The sequence below is a fragment of the Amblyomma americanum genome, chromosome 5 (assembly GCF_052857255.1).
Source record: "Amblyomma americanum isolate KBUSLIRL-KWMA chromosome 5, ASM5285725v1, whole genome shotgun sequence".
NCBI classification, from domain to species: domain Eukaryota; kingdom Metazoa; phylum Arthropoda; class Arachnida; order Ixodida; family Ixodidae; genus Amblyomma; species Amblyomma americanum.
This window is the reverse complement of record NC_135501.1, coordinates 78,088,146-78,103,764: the sequence shown is the minus strand read 5'-3', so window position 1 is coordinate 78,103,764 and position 15,619 is coordinate 78,088,146.

Sequence of the window (15,619 nt, the reverse complement as noted above, 5' to 3'; positions counted from 1 at the left end):
CATTCAGTTGGAACTTTGTCATCTATGGTAGCTTCTTTTCACGCTCTTCTCTTTCTAACTTCGCCTTTCGTTTAGACGCACCACTTTGATGCTTCCGACTGAGCATTTAGGATGAATGGATGCTAATTGTTCACTGCACCGGGCACTTCAGTCCGACGCGACCGCAGGTGTCCAACGGTGGTCGTCCCGATGACTGGCTCACGCTGCATCGATGGTCTGTGGCTGGCCGAGAGTGGTGCTTCCCCCGGGAGGTCCTCAGCGGTTGTACTTACGCAAGCTTAATTAGCGGCTCGGGGCTGAATAGCAGCCAGCGATCAACTTCGTTTTATAGACGAACGCCGCTCCGGTCTTTTACTAGCGCCAAAGCAGGCATTCAGATACGCATAGAGTTCCTTGTACAAATTCCCACTTTCCCCCGTACCAGCTCACTCCTTCTCCCGTTCCGGTCTCGCCATCCTGTGGGTATCGCCCTTCTCCTACTGTCCGAGGTGAGGCCCTGGGCTGCAGCACCCTTAGCCCCCCCCCTCCTTCTTAATCCAGCGCTGACAATAACAGGTGGCAGTGTTTGAGCGCTTCGCTATCGTGAGGCACATTTTTGTCTAGGGCTTTGTAACCTGGCACCAGCGCGAAAGGAGGTACCACCTGCTTCCCGTATGTGGCAGAGACAAAAGCGCGAGTGACAAGAACAGAACTCCGACAAATGCATGACACAGCATGCGGGGTCTTCAATATAGATATAGGTGCTCATTTCAGGCCAGTACCTAGATGATCGTTGCTCTGTTATGGCACTTCGAATACCATTATTCGGAGACAGTGAATGCAGCTGGTGCCGGGTGTTGCAAATGGGTTGCAAGCCCCAAGGGTAGCGTTGGCCTGGCGGCCTGGGGCAAAGCTGGAAACATCCGAAGGTCCCGGCAAAGGATGAGTCGACTGGCAACAGAACAACTTGTTTATTCTGGCATCGCAAAAGAGCAGCCGGTCAGGGCGACCACGTTACTCGAAGGAAGAAATCGAAGTCTCTCCTCGGCGTCCGGGGCAGCGGCGTTTTATACCCTCGGAGTCGAGGGCAAGAGGGAACGGCTTGGGAAGAGGCGCCCGATACGGCGACGCTTCGACATGTCCAGACGTGACGTGCGCGTCCGCCGGGCCGGCGCCGGTCAGACCTCCTCGCCTCCCAGTTGGGGAGCTCCTCTCCCCGGCTGCCGCGCTTTGACAAGCGTGGGCACCAACATGCACACACACACACGCACACACGACGACACGTGGCATTGAAACCTGCCTGGAAGCGCTTGGCGGGAGGCGTTACGGCAGCACTGAACGGGTCCAAATGACCGCCGCTTTGAACGAAGCCCCGGCGTCCGTTGCATCCGCGCCGGCTATACCGCGCGTCGTAGCCGAAACGTAACAGACCGCCCCGCCGGGAGAAGGAGATCCCGATGGTCAGGGGACTGCATCCGCTGACCAGAGGGATGTCGCTCGATGATGCTCGTAATCGGAACCGGTCGTCCCTCGACGTTGCTTGAGCGTAGCGCACAGAGAAGGCCTCGTTCTCAGGTTCAGGTTCACACAGGGCACTGCAAAGTGACTTCGGGAGAGTTGCCATTTTTGTACTCGTTCCCAGCAAGCGTTAGAACTACGCCGAAACGCAACCGCTCAGTCAGCAAGCACGAGACAACCCTCACTAAGCTCTGCCAGGCTCTTTCCCCTTTTATACTACTGCCTAGTTCCATACAGTAGTCAAGCAGCACTGAGAACGCGTCCACAAATTGGAAAATTGCACTAGAAAGCACATAATCACTTTGAAACACTAAACAAAAGCAATATGTTAAAAATCCTGCCTCAGGAAGAAAACACCAGTAACAAACAACTTTGAGGCGGATTCCTACGTTAGGGGCTTCGACTTAAGCCATCGGCGTTACCGTTGAGACTCCCCTTTTTGTAACGCACCTCAAAGGAATATTGTTGCAAAGCGAGGCTCCAGCGCAGGAGGCGGCCATTTTTGGGAGAGATGGTCTGCAGCCATTGGAGAGGGCAGTGATCCGTCTCAATGATAAACCTCGAGCCGGCTAGGTAGCATGACAATTTCTGAACGGCCCACACGAGACACGCACACTCTTTCTCGGTGGCGCTGTACGCCTGCTCACGACAGGTCAGCTTACGACTAGCATACAGGACGGGGTGTTCCACTTCTCCATTGTCCCTTTGGCACAGTACAACGCCCATGCCTCGCTCACTAGCATCGCACTGAACAACGAACCCTTTCGTGTAGTCTGGCGATCCTAGCACAGGCTGGCTTGTTAGGGCGCTCTTTAGGGCGCTAAAAGCTCTTTCCTTTGTCTCGCTCCAGACAACTGTTTGGGGCTCTGTTTTTCTTAGAGCATCCGTCAGGGGAGCCGCGATATCGGAGTACCTGGGGATGTACCTCTGATAGTAGCCGGCGACACCTAAGAACGACCGAATATCGGTCTTCGTGCGCGGTTGCGGGAAGTCTCGCACAGCGGCCACCTTTATTTCAGAGGGGCGGCGACGACCCTGTCCAATCACGTGACCGAGGTAGACAACCTCGGCCTGTGCTAATTGGCACTTGGGAGCCTTGACTGTCAAGCCCGCTTCGCGCAGGCGGGTTAGCACTGCCCGCAAGTGTGCCATATGCTCAGACCAGGATGCGGAGAATATCGCTACGTCGTCTAAATACGGTAAAGCGAATTCTTCCTGTCCCCGCAACACTTTGTCCATGAGGCTTGAAAAGCAGTATGGCGCGTTCTTCAAACCAAAACTCAAAACTTTAGGACGGAATGTTCCCATTGGTGAAATGAACGCCGCATACCTACTAGCCTCTTCTGTAAGTGGAACCTGCCAATAACCCCTGACAAGATCTAGGGTGGAAATAAACTGAGCGCTACTAACTTTCTCAAGGCGCTCCTCGATGTTAGGGATCGGATAAATTTGATCCTTAGTGATGGAATTAAGCCTGCGGTAGTCGACGCAAGGACGAGGTTCCTTGTCCGGTACCTCAACTAAAATCAAAGGGGAGGTATAATCACTCTCACCCGCCTCAATAACACCGAGCTGTAGCATTTTCTTTACCTCAGCCTCCATAATATCGCGCTGGCGGGGTGACACCCGGTACGCCTTGGATCGTACTGGCTCTGGGGATTTAAGTTCTATATCATGAGTAAGGACAGAAGTCCTACCAGGCCTCTCAGAGAACTGACCTTGAAACTCTTGTAAGAGTTGGTGTAGTTCGGTTTTCTGCTCAGCCGACAGCGGTGCTTTAATGATTAAGTCACTAATGACCTGATCAGTGTCTTCCCTGTTCGTCACTGAGCCTAGTCCCGGAAGCTCTTCTAACTTTCCCGTGTCGGGCATTTCCTCTCCAGTACCTGGTGCCTTCAACGCTACAGGCTCAATTTTATCCAGTTCGGACGTGCTCGGAATATCAGCTTGCTGCGCCTCCGACCCTTTCTCATTGTTCGACAACGTCGGCCCCGCAACTACCGCCTTTGCAGCGAGCTCCCGAACTCTCGATCTGGTTAAGGCCTGAACGCTAGCCTCACCAAACAAAAGCCCCTTCTCGCGCAGGAGGTGATCGGACCTGTTCGAAAATAGGTACGGGTACTGGGGGGGGGGCAGCATAGATGACACTACGGCCTCCGTCTCAAGTGCTCCGAAAGGTCCTTCAATAAGCACTTTTGCTACGGGCAGACACACGCTATGAGCTTCCACGGCTTGCTTGATCCATGCGCACTCGCCCGTGAACATATCGGGTTCTACGTAAGAGGGGTGAACTACATCCATTGTAGCTGCGGAATCACGAAGCACTCGGCACTCTTTCCCGTTCACGAGGAAGTCTCGCATGTAAGGCTCGAGAAGCTTCATGTTGTCGTCAGTGCTGCATAATGACAAAAACACGACTTTTGTTTTTGTTTCTGGACACTGCGCCGAAAAGTGACCCGGCTTCTGGCACGTATAACACACGCGCGCTTGCCTCGTCTCGAACCGCTTTCTGCGTTCGGCTTCGGCTGCCGCCGTCTCCTTACGTTCGGTCGGACTGCTTTCACTTGCATCCGCACTACGTGTGTCCCCCCTTGCTCTCATGGGTGTGAACTTCGGCCTCTCAGACTTGGAGCCAAATTCACCCTTTTGACCGTCCTTAGCTCCGCGAGCCCGACGCGTCACAAACTCCTCGGCTAGCTCGGCGGCTTTAGCCACTGTACTAACGTCTGGCCTATCCAAGACCCAGTACCGCACGTTCTCAGGTAACCGACTGTAAAACTGTTCCAGCCCGAAACACTGCAGAATTTTCTCGTGGTCACCAAACGCTTTCTCTTCTTTGAGCCACTCCTGCATGTTTGACATAAGCCTGTAGGCAAACTCTGTATATGACTCACTTCTGCCTTTTTCATTTTCCCGAAACTTCCGACGGAACGCCTCCGCTGACAGCCTGTATTTTTTTAGCAGACTCGATTTCACTTGGTCGAAATCCTCTGCCTCCTCTCTCTTCAAGCGAGCGACTACGTCGGCCGCCTCGCCGGGTAACAAAGTGAGCAAGCGCTGTGGCCACGTTTCCCGAGAGAACCCCTGCTTCTCGCACGTTCGCTCAAAGTTAACCAGGAACAAACCAATGTCCTCTCCAAGCTTAAACGGCCGCATCAGGTCAGTCATTTTGAACGATACCCGTTCTCCTGCACCGTGTGCCTGACTTCCATTACGAGCGCGTTCCATCTCTACCTCGAGACGCTTCATTTCCAAAGCGTGTTGACGGTCGCGCTCTTCTTTCTCTTTATCATTTTGTTCTTTACGTTCGCGCTCGTCTTTCTCTTTTTGCTCTTTACGTTCGCGCTCGTCTTTCTCTTTTTGCTCTTTACGTTCGCGCTCGTCTTTCTCTTATTGCTCCCTCTCCTCAATGGTCTCAAGGCATTCCGACAGCTCGTCATCCTCAGCCTCCAACTCAAGAATAGCCCTTAGCAGTGCTGGTTTTCTGAGTTTGTCTGAGACATCCAGACCCAACTCTCTTGCAAGCTCCAGCAATTTCGGTTTGCGCAACGACTTCAAATCCATGGCTGCTCCGAATGCTGCTTTCTCTACTGCCTACTATTGTCTTGCCGCAAACTAACCCGGCAGCAACGACAACACAATTACCAGCTCTGTTTCTGACACTAACAAAAGCCTGGCAAAACTCAGAAGAAGAAAGTCCCGCACTCACCAAACCTCGCAGCCAAGAATTCAGCGCAGTCGTTCCGCTGCAGGCAACCAGTCATCACACAGGGCTCGTTGCGCTGCTCCCGGATGGTCGTTGTGCTGCTCAGCATACAGTTGACCGCATATCTTCGCTGCTGGCCGCCGTTGTCGCGATCTCACCGCTGGCAACCAGTTGTTGCATTTGGGTTGCAAGCCCCAAGGGTAGCGTTGGCCTGGCGGCCTGGGGCAAAGCTGGAAACATCCGAAGGTCCCGGCAAAGGATGAGTCGACTGGCAATAGAACAACTTGTTTATTCTGGCATCGCAAAAGAGCAGCCGGTCAGGGCGACCACGTTACTCGAAGGAAGAAATCGAAGTCTCTCCTCGGTAGTAGTAGTAAGTGGATGAAAGAGGAAGAGGAAAGGAAAATGCACGGGCCTGTGACTGGTGTTAAAACACCACCACCACTGCCGGTGTGCAGATAGAGAGAAGGATAGGTAGGGCGTCTGGGGCAGCGGCGTTTTATACCCTCGGAGTCGAGGGCAAGAGGGAACGGCTTGGGAAGAGGCGCCCGATACGGCGACGCTTCGACATGTCCAGACGTGACGTGCGCGTCCGCCGGGCCGGCGCCGGTCAGACCTCCTCGCCTCCCAGTTGGGGAGCTCCTCTCCCCGGCTGCCGCGCTTTGACAAGCGTGGGCACCAACATGCACACACACACACGCACACACGACGACACGTGGCATCGAAACCTGCCTGGACGCGCTTGGCGGGAGGCGTTACGGCACCACTGAACGGGTCCAAATGACCGCCGCTTTGAACGAAGCCCCGGCGTCCGTTGCATCCGCGCCGGCTATACCGCGCGTCGTAGCCGAAACGTAACACGGGCAAGTGGTATTATTTAGTGAAATAAATGAACGTACTTCGCCACAGCGGTCATGGTTAGCACAGAGTTGAACTCTGTTAGCTACAAATCAGACATTATATCTACCGTGAAAATAAAGGGTGCTCTGTTCAGCTTCAAGATTAAAATTTTGCTACGGTATGTAGTCGCAAGACGACCAGGGCATTGTACTGTCGCTGTGCTGTCGACGACTACGCTGCAGCCAGTGCCGATGTGACCCGGATTTTGTGAGCTGCTCCACTACGGACTGTCGTACCTAGCGCTCAGCTAACTCTGGTCATAATATATGTGTAGGACATAACAAAAGTGCCCTGTGAAGTTTTAACGTAAACACAACGTTATAGTCGAATATGTAAGATTACCGCCACTAAGACTGAGTAATGACTTGCCGCTGCCTCGCTGCGACAAGTAGCGGGTAGTTTGTGTTGTATTTACTGAAACGAACTCTTCTTTAGTCTACACCGCCTCGTGCTGATGCTGTTATGATTGATGCTGCTATGTAAAGAATGGAGTTCAGCGTTTTCCTCGGGAAAAAATGATCAGGATTTACACTTACGGGTTTCTGTGCAGTTGCAATGGCCTACAAAGCATTGCTCCTTGTTCACGTAGTCCATTGTGAACAGGAAGACGGCGCTGCTATCTGTTAAAAGAAAAAAAAAAGCAGATACGTGTTCTATTAATGCGGGATTTTCAGGTTGGTTCTTCAAATATCTTCGTACAGAACAAAGCTGCTATCGTAACTGATGAGAAAAACTTAAATATCTGTCAGATTTTCTTAAAGCTAATGACGAATTGCGTCCTGTTGCTTTCGACATGGTTCTGGAATCAAAAAAGGTAATACACGGAGTAAAAATAATTACCGATGTCTCAAATTCCCAACTTATAATTGGTTTTTTGGCCATTTCCGTTCCCCAAAAAACCATTTATAAGCTGGGAATTTGAGACGTCGGTAATAATTTTTACTCCGTGTAGCTACAACCTTGAGCTGTCTTCATGGTGGTTGTGCTGGATGCCAGTACTTGACATGGAGTACAAATGCACTCAAATGCAATCTTTGCCCAGTTGTTTCCTCCCAAAATCTAAAGAAAAAGTTCCACACCTCCTCAGCTGTCCAAATTCTCTGTGCTGGGAGATTTCCGGACCTAACAAGAAGCAAAACTCTAACGGTAACTGTATTGCTAGGACGCGGAGTCCACATATCCATTCCTTGCTATGAAAACGTCCTCGTCTGCGTTTTTTTTTGCAGGCCAGTGGGCTGTGCAGGTTGGTGAAGGGCAAAATTCTGAAATTTTCGCTGCATCGCGGAAGTGTATTTTTTGTCAGCTGTGATTAGGTCGAGAGCATTAAATTTCTTCGAACAATAAAAGAGGCAGCAGGTATTGCTGCATTCAGAAAAAGAGATTTCATCATTTGTGGTTAGAATAACTTTTTTCCTGAATACCTCGCTTTATATGAATTTCAACCCAAACACGGTAAGTGACCTTTTATTTTATAAATCCCTTGTGTGGTACAAAAATCCTACTCCTCCTGAGCACGAAGCAATTTTTTGGGGCATCTGTCAACAACTCCGCACTTTGCCCACTGATCCCTTCCTTAACTGACATAAATGAATGTATTATTGGCGACATCAAAAGTGGAGGTGTCACTGATCATGGAAAAAAAATTGGAAATTCATAAAAATCATTTTCATTACCCTATATTCATAGCAGCAATAGTACCACCTGACTATTAGGTGCAGCTGAAGATTGCATTTTGGATACCTTGAAATCCGCGGCATCAAAAACAGAGGCATGCCCGTGTAGCTTACACTGCTCCTGCAGCGAAACCGCGTCTATATGCGCTGAAAACATAAGTGGCGGCTCCTTGGGCGCGAACTCGACGGTATGCGAAAATTTAGCTGTTAAAGTAAAACAGATATAAATGCCAGTCATTGTGCACAATTGATGGCGTAGCTTCCGGTAAGTCACTGCAAATAAAGTGGCGAACAGCGAGGAATGCGATGCTTTTCAGATGTCATTGTAATCTGGGGCAGTTCTCTTTCCAAAAAGTGATACAATCTACTTAAAAAAAATGCAGTGTACATAAATAAATTCGTTAAAGTTTGAAAATATAAACTTGTCAAGCAGATACAAAGTAGGAGCAACATCTCAAGTTTTAACATTGTGCCGCGGTCACATTTGTTCACCAATATCCGTATTTGCGGCGGCAATAGCGGTTGTATCTATACTTGTCAGACTATGGTTTCGCGTCAGTCACCGAATGAAAAATCCGAGGGAAAACAGCGAAGGAAGCATTGTATCGTAGGTAGATATAATCCAACTCACTCCTACAGCGTACTCAAGTGCAGAATCCGCGCACAGTACTAACTCACTGAGCCAAAGCGATCATACAACCAGCGAGAAGAACACAGTTACTTGGAAGCGTGCATTGGGAGACGTCAAATCACTATAGGCTGGCAAACTGATCACTTTTAGGACACTACTGATATAATCCCCTTTTTGGCTAAATTTCAATCTCTGGAAGTGTATGCCGCGTGGCTGTAAGTTTTGCTCTACACTTACGAGGAACCGCAAATCTTTACCACTCTTCTCCTCGCATACGGGCCTAATTTCTTTTTGCCTCATCGTCTTGTGCAACTGGTGGTGAGTGCCTGGATAGTACATTGCACCACTGGGGCAGCTTTCTATTTTGCTTCGGACAACCGTGAAAACCTTACGCCCGTCCAGTACACAGCCTCATCGCATTCGATTCATCATCCCATTGTGCGTAGCGGAATCAATGTCTGCATCAAAAACTGGCTATAATTGCGGCGAAAAACATCTACGGCTATCCTATCCAGGAACTGTGCTAAATCTCTTCCCTCCACCCGGTTCTCCGCCATTGCAGTCTGCGTATGGCATCTGTTGTAACCCACTGCGTTATTCCAAGCGGCTCATATCCGGATTCCATGGCCTGCCCAAGTTCGTTTGCTCGTCTTGGCCTGAACAAGGATATCACAAACTTAAGCATGCTTCTTCACACGTTCTACTATGTTTCTGGCTGCTGATTGCCGTTATGATTTTCTCTTCCGTAAATATATGCGTTTTCCTCAGTGGGCATTGAAGCTCACGAAAAGAAACATTGAGCTGGAAAGCTGATATCAATACACTGGAAATACTTTACATAGAGTCTCTTCCCATTGTTAATATTTTAACGATTTTCTTCTTGTTTTCACAATATGCGCTCACCCCTTGACCTACACAGATGGATACTGTAAACTTTATTTTCTTATTTGGCTATTAAACGCTTTTGGGGAGCAAAACAAAAAGAAGAGTACAATAAAATAAAAATCACTATAAATTACCTGATCCCGGCCGCCACCCTGCTGTTCCGCAGCGTCTACAGGGGATGCAATAACAGGCTGGCACTAATTCGAGTATTATTATACAGGGTGTTTCACCTAATACTTCCCACCGTTTTTAAACACAGGCTATTTGAGTTACAAGAGCCTTTTTTTGGCATAGCATTGTCCGCAGTCTAGTAGAACGAAATAAAGCTACGACATGCTAACTAGCAGGCCGGTTAACTAATATTAAGTGGCTAACTTTTTAACTACTAGTTCTAGTATTTATATTTATTGAGAGGCGTGTAGCCGAGTGTGAGTAATATCCACATCAGTTTTCAGAATGTCGTTAACATGGTCGCCTCGGTGCTGTAGCGGAACAAATTTTGGCTATTTCGGCGAGTTATGTGCACTGCAGAGGTTGGTTTGTCTCCAAGCGTCTCTAAAATGCATGTATTTTAGCTCGAAATAGCCAAGATTTGTTGAGCCGCAGCACCGAGGATAAGTGCACTTTCGAAACTATAGAAACTCATACAGATATTGACTCATACGGTGAGCTACACGACTGTCAATAATTCAGGAGCCTAACAGTAATAACTTAAATGTTAACCATTCAATATCAGTTAATCAACATGGTAGTTACCACGTCTTAGCTGTATTCTGATGTTTTATACCGATGACAGTGCTGTGCCGAAAAAAGCGTTCATTTAACTGATAAAGACTATTTTTCAAAATTTTGTTAATTCTTAGGTAAAATACCCGGTATGTATTCCTATATGTTGCACTGCATTCTCATGCCGTTTTAAAAGGGATTTTTTGTGTCCTGTATGCAACACCTTCATAATTAACACATCGCATGAATATAGCAGCTGTGCCTACGTAGCCAAAGGAACGCCGAAGAGCAAGAAAAAGCGCCTAAAAAAAGTGTATAATTTCCTTTTGAGCGCCGGATTTTTATTCTAATAAAAATATTAGCAGATGTGTAAGTGGGCACCGTTTTACGCCAGTATTTGAAGTTGTGATGTTTCTTCAGAGCTGAGTAGCACAAACATTAATAATACATCCTTGGACGCAAAACACTGCGTTCTTAAGTGCTAGCTATCATAGAGTCATGGCGTTACCATTACCGGACCTTGATCATGAATTTTAGTGCACCAGAGGAATTGATAACGGAATTAAGGAGATACAAAAAGGCCCAAGGCAGGTTTCTCCTCAAACGTGAAGGTTGCGATGGGAACGCTACTGTTAAATGAACTGGAAAGCTGAAGCCTTTTTCAACACTGAAAACATCACTTGTGCCTTCACACAACGCTGTTACGCCATCGGCTAACTCGATATACTCTGCAAATGGTGAAACGACGCTTTTACAGAAGTGCGTCGTGAGCAGTCTAACTGTGAGGCCGGAAGTCTCGATATGGCGGTGAGGCCGCATGACCGCATGTGGCAGCGCCTACACGCCCGCGCTCTAAAGAGCCTGGTCTGTGGGCTTGTTTCCCACTTATTCCCACAGACGAACGATGCTCGTTCGTGTGCAATATGCGCGGCTGCTGCGGGGATGCTAAGGCACCGATTCGAAGGCAGTCGCATATTGCCACCTAGTGTTGCCAGGTGGCGCAAGCTGTCCGCGAAGACGATGAGGTTGCGATCGTGCTATCGCGGATCGGCCGCCATTACCGTCTCCTCTTGCCGACTCCAGCTGTTGAAGCGTCTCTCCGTGAGAACTCCGTGACAATTTGGTGGAGGTGCTGGGTACGAGTATCCCATGCAAGAAACCCCTCCAGGGAGCCGTGCCGCCAGCCCTGAGCCGATTGCCACCCCGGTGCACCGCTTCAGCCGGAGGCTGCAGGGACTTTCACCGGAGCTTGGACCACTCGCGCCAGTCATGATACCAGCCACCGGTATTCTCACGCAAGCTGCCGGTGCTACACCTGCCCACTATACCTTACAGACCCCGCGGGTTCCCAAGGCCTTCCTCGGGGACCTTTTCGAAGACGTGGAGGACTGGTTCCTTCACTTCGAGCGTGTGGCTGCTTATAACCAGTGGGACGACGCCGCGAAACTAAGAAACGTCTACTTTAGCCTAGAGGATGGCGCCCGCACGTGGTTTGAGAACCGTGAGGAAGTTCTAACTTCCTGGCGAGAGTTTCGCCGTCGCCTGCTGGAGGCCTACACCAGCGCGGATCGCCGCGAAAGAGCGGAGCGGGCAATCCAGTCCCGCGTCCAGCTACCGAACGAAAGCGTACAAATGTACGTCGAGGACATGACGCGGCTCTTCCGGAGAGCTGATCCTGCCATGCCTGAAGAGAAGAAACTTCGGCACTTAATGAGAGGCGTCAAAGAGCAGCTGTTCGCAGGCCTCGTGCGCAGCCCACCATCTACAGTTGCTGCATTTCTTTCGGAAGCCACAACGATGGAGAAGGTCCTGCAACAGCGTTGCGCCAGTTACGACCGGCCCGTGCATGCTGCTGCAGTCACATCATCGTTTGCCACCATCGGACAGCATCCTGATGATTTGCGGGAACTTATTCGCACAATCGTGCGTGAGGAGCTTCACAAATTTTGTAGCCCGTCGCAGCCTGCGCTCGGTTCCATCTCCGCTCTTGTACGAGAGGAGGTGCAACAGGCGTTCCGGGGCCCTGTTCCTGTGGTCGACGTACCACCTCTGCCTGGGGACTACCACCGTCCGACGTACGCCGAAGTTGCAAGGCGTCCGGCTCCCGCTTCGCCGCCACCAATTCACGCCACGCCTCAAGCCCCGCGGCCCTCTGTGCAACCGGTGCAGTACTTCGAGGATCGTCGAGCACCCCTCCGAAAGGCCGACGTTTGGCGTACACCTAACCGACGACCGCTCTGTTTTCACTGCGGAGAGCCAGGTCATCTTTATCGAAATTGTTATTACCGACGCATCGGCATCCAAGGCTTCCGCACCGACTCACCGAGACCCCGTCAAGGTGAACGACCCCCTGAAATTGAAGAATTCCTTGCGGACCAGCGCAATCCATCCCGAGCGCAGCGGCAGTCGCGCTCACCCTCACCGAGGCGCTCTTCCCCGACACCTCCCGGCTTCTCGCGTGCGGCACCGGGCCGATCGCCAAGTCCTCGTCGGGAAAACTGAAACCCGCGACCTTCGGGGGCGAGGTCGCTGGGGGGCGCTGTGCTGAAGACCTCCCGTCGTCGCCGCTGCAATCCGACAAAAACCCGCCGACGCCATCACCAGTTAAAAAACCGGTTTCTTTAGAAATACCCGTTCTTATCGATGGTCGCAGAGTAAGCGCATTAGTTGATACCGGGGCCGATTATTCGATCTTAAGTGGACAACTGGCGACCATTCTGAAAAAAGTGATTACCCCTTGGCCTGGCGCGCACCTTCGAACTGCCGGCGGTCATCTGGTTACGCCCAAGGGTATGTGCACTGCTCGCGTTCAGATCAGCAAGTCCACGTTCGTCGTCAGCTGCATCGTCCTGGGCGAGTGTTCTCGGGACCTAATCCTCGGCATCGACTTTCTGCGGGAGTATGGAGCAATTATCGATCTGCGCAACCGAATCGTCATGTTTTCCACAGAGCAAGCCGCCGAACTCGACAACTCCTGCCAACGCAGTGCCGCACTTCGCGTTTTCGCCGACAGCGTCACACTTCCGCCCCGTAGCAGTGTTTTGATTGAAGTCGCCTGTGCTGAGTTGCACGACGCTGAAGCAGTCGCCGAGGCTAATCATTCGCTCCTCCTGACTCAAGGCATCTGCGCCGCTCGAAGCTTACTAACAATTCGCGCTGGCCGGTCTGCGATCCTTGTTACAAATTTTTCTCCAGAGCACCGGCACCTTTTCTCTGGAACTGCGATCGCTACCGCTGAAGCGGTTGTGGATGTTCCGGTCTGCTTTGCGTTCGCGGCAGCGGCCCCTGACGACCAATCATCGCGCGCCACTGACGACCAATCTGTTCCGAATGTCGACATCAACTGCAACCTCCCCGAAGGAAAGCGCCTGGCCTTAGAGCACTTGCTATTGGAGTATAAACAGTGTTTCGCTTCTTCGTCGAAAGTTCGTCAAACGCCCCTAACGCAACACCGGATCATTACGTATGACGACGCTCGCCCTATCCGCCAGCAGCCTTATCGTGTTTCCGCCAAAGAACGGGAAGTAATCCAAAAGCAAGTTCAGGAGATGATTGACGACGGTGTAGTTCAACCTTCCCAAAGCCCGTGGTCTTCGCCTGTTGTCCTTGTTAAAAAGAAGGATGGAACACTTCGATTCTGCGTGGACTACCGTAAATTAAACAATGTGACTAAAAAGGACGTCTACCCGTTGCCCCGCATTGATGACTCCCTGGACAGATTACGTCGTGCTAAGTACTTTTCATCCATTGACCTGAAGAGCGGTTATTGGCAAATTGAAGTGGACGAACGGGACCGCGAAAAAACTGCCTTCGTTACACCAGATGGCCTCTATGAATTCAAAGTGCTGCCTTTTGGCTTGTGCTCTGCGCCAGCGACGTTTCAACGGATGATGGACACTGTCCTCACCGGCCTCAAGTGGCAAAGTTGTCTTGTATACCTGGACGACGTTGTCGTTTTTTCAGAAACTTTTGAACAGCATCTCGTGCGCCTGCGAACTGTCCTCAGAGCCCTCCATTCCGCTGACCTTACGCTGAAGCCCCAGAAGTGCCACTTCGGTTACACAGAGCTCAGGTTCCTCGGTCACGTTGTGAGCGCCGACGGAGTTCGACCCGACCCCGACAAGACAGCCGCCGTCGCCAATTTTCCTACTCCGACTGACAAGAAAGCTGTCCAGCGTTTTCTGGGTCTCTGTGCATATTACCGACGGTTTATTGCGGACTTCGCAAAGATTGCAGAGCCGTTGACGCGCCTCACCAGGAGCAACACCTCCTTCGTTTGGACAATAGACCAAGAGACGGCTTTCTCCTCGCTCCGCCAACGCCTTCAGACATCTCCCGTTCTTGCACACTTCGACGAAGAGGCCGACACCGAGATCCACACCGACGCCAGCAATATCGGTCTTGGAGCTGTCCTTGTCCAACACCAAGAGGGCATTGAGAGAGTTATAGCCTATGCTAGCCGTACTCTCTCCCGCGCCGAACGCAATTACTCTACGTCAGAGAAGGAATGCCTTGCTGTCGTATGGGCCACCATGAAATTTCGCCCTTACCTTTACGGCCGCGCATTCAAAGTCGTAACCGACCACCACTGCCTATGCTGGCTGGCTAATTTGCGAGACCCGTCTGGACGATTGGCCCGCTGGAGTTTACGGCTCCAAGAATTCGACATTACCATCGTATATAAGTCGGGCCGTAAACACGAAGACGCCGACACGCTGTCGCGTGCACCACTCGACTCTTCCGGTCCCGAAATCGACGACGACAGCGGTTTCCTCGGTATACTTAATGCATCGGACATATTAGCCCGGCAGCGGGCTGACACGGACCTCCGACCACTGATTGACAACCTTGAAGGTCACGCCATGCCTCTACCACGACACTTCGCTCGACGTCTCGGCTCTTTCTGTTTGTGCGAAGGTATCTTATACAAGAAGAACTCGAGAGGCCAAGAAAGAGCTTACCTTCTGGTACTTCCGGCCGATCTTCGCGCCGACATTTTATTGGCATGCCACGACGAGCCCACTTCAGGCCATCTGGGTTTTTCCCGGACGCTCGCCAGGATACGCAACATGTACTACTGGCCCGGACTCTCGGACGATGTCCAAAGGTACGTAAAAAGCTGCCGTGAATGCCAGCGCCGGAAGACGCCACCGCTTAAGCCGGCGGGTTTTCTCAAGCCTGTTACTACACCCCGCTCTCCGTTCGATGAAATAGGAATGGACCTTCTCGGTCCTTTTCCGTTGTCACTCTCAGGAAACAAGTGGATCATAGTCGCTACTGACTATTTGACTCGCTACGCCGAGACCAAGGCGATACCCTGTGCCACAGCTTCAGAGGTCGCCGACTTTTTCATGCAAAACATCGTCTTGCGGCACGGAGCCCCTTCGTGCGTTATTACCGACAGAGGCACAGCGTTTACAGCGCAGCTAATCGACCATATATTTACGTTGAGCTGCACTAGCCATCGCAAGACCACAGCTTATCATCCGCAGAGCAATGGGCTAACCGAACGCCGCCTAAACAAGACCATTGCGGACATGCTGTCAATGTACGTAGACGTTCAGCACAAAAATTGGGATGAGGTGCTACCGTACGTCACAT